Raw genomic sequence first — 1827 nt, forward strand, 5'->3', positions numbered from 1 at the left:
CGCATTTTAGCCTTATCCCTTAGTGAGAAAGGAAAAAGTCTTAATCTAACAGTATCGTCTGACATACTGTTATAACGAAATATAGCACAAAGTTCTATAAAATTTTATAAGTGTAAATAGGGATCCTCCAAAGGAGTTCCCCCAAACTGATTGTTCTACACCAGTTGGATAATCTCAGGAATTATTTCAAATGAGACAGCTTCTACGACAGGGGTTTTTATACTTGAGTGAATTTCATCTGTCGTAGGATTTACGTAATCCCTCAATGAAGTATGATGATTTTCCAAGTTATTATTTTGAAAGTTTTCCATTTTCATTTCTAGTTTGTCCTCTTTGTATTTTTATTTTTTTCTTTTTTTCAAACTCGGGATTATAAGGTACAAGTCCTGCAGATCCTTTGTTTTGCATACGCAACACAACAAACAATACATTAACTCATGGTTATCAATGCTATTACATAAATTTAGACCTTATTTTACTAATTCTAAATCTCATAATTTTCAATGTTTCCCCTATTATATTAAATTCACTTATTTATCATAAAATATATGATTAAATTCTGCCATTATCATCGTTCCCATCACTGGAATATTCTATTGCTAATCAACACTCATATCACCACCAGCAAAAGCAGCTTTATCTTAAGCCTATTCAAGGCCTAATAACTTCGATCTGCTTAACAATTATTCTTTAGAACATTTTACATACATACGACTCAATTTTAGTGTTCAAACATCAAACATCTAAACTACAAATTTTACACATACGATCATACCCATACATAAAAAGTTATAATAGTAATATTTGATATTATATGAAAAGTTTGGATTATAAATATGTAAAAGGCAAATTTAAGTTGGTAAATATGCAAATGCATAAAGTTGGAGTCTACTTTCATGCAATTATTCATGCCATAATGACGGAGTAATCATTCAATTCAACTTGCGTACATTACTCTTTGGGCCGAAAAAGAAAATACTTGTTACTTTAATGCAAGTTAAAATAATATCTTAGTATTTATACTTTAATCAAGTACTATAATTTAAATGACTGTCAAATGCATTTATTGGCCAATAAAATTTAAATACCTGTGCAATACCAAATTATTTTTACTAGCTCTATATTTCACTACTCGCTTATCTCAAATCTAAGCACCCCAATTTGGAACCCTTTTTGGTTCCTAAATAACAAATGTTGTATAAAATAGTCATTTGTTTTACATGTTGTAATGTTTATGTATTGCCCAGTTAATATAACAATTCAAAATCTCATGAATAAATAACTCCACTTAATCCCAGAACAATGTTATTCCGCAGCACTAGCTTCAACCTTCATGCAAATGCTGCTAAATATTCTAGTAATCTTATCCAAATGCTTTATCAAGTACTCCGTGCAGGATATTTTATACTAAAAAAATACATAATATTTAATTAAGTCCATATTTTTTAACTCCAAAATTTTCTATCCATGAATAATTTAGCCTAAAGTATGTTGAATCACAACAAATTAAAAGCACCAAATCAAGACAAAAGGGGATCCCAATCTCCCAAATGAAGAAAAACGTGATCAGATAATCAAAACTAGCGAACAAATTATCAAATAAAAGAAGACTAAAAAAAAAGAATAGGATACATTTCCTCCTCTTTTAGTGTGAAGCTATGACACAGAAGCCTCATATTTAACGTCTCAAGCACATATTAAACTTCAAGCAATGCTACATTGAGTTACAATATCAGGAATTAACATAACCAAACAATATACCGACTTCGTTCACGAGTCATAACAGTAATATATATCGATCTATATATATATATATATATATATATA

The sequence above is a fragment of the Phalaenopsis equestris genome, unplaced genomic scaffold (assembly GCF_001263595.1).
Source record: "Phalaenopsis equestris unplaced genomic scaffold, ASM126359v1 Scaffold235867, whole genome shotgun sequence".
Taxonomy (NCBI): domain Eukaryota; kingdom Viridiplantae; phylum Streptophyta; class Magnoliopsida; order Asparagales; family Orchidaceae; genus Phalaenopsis; species Phalaenopsis equestris.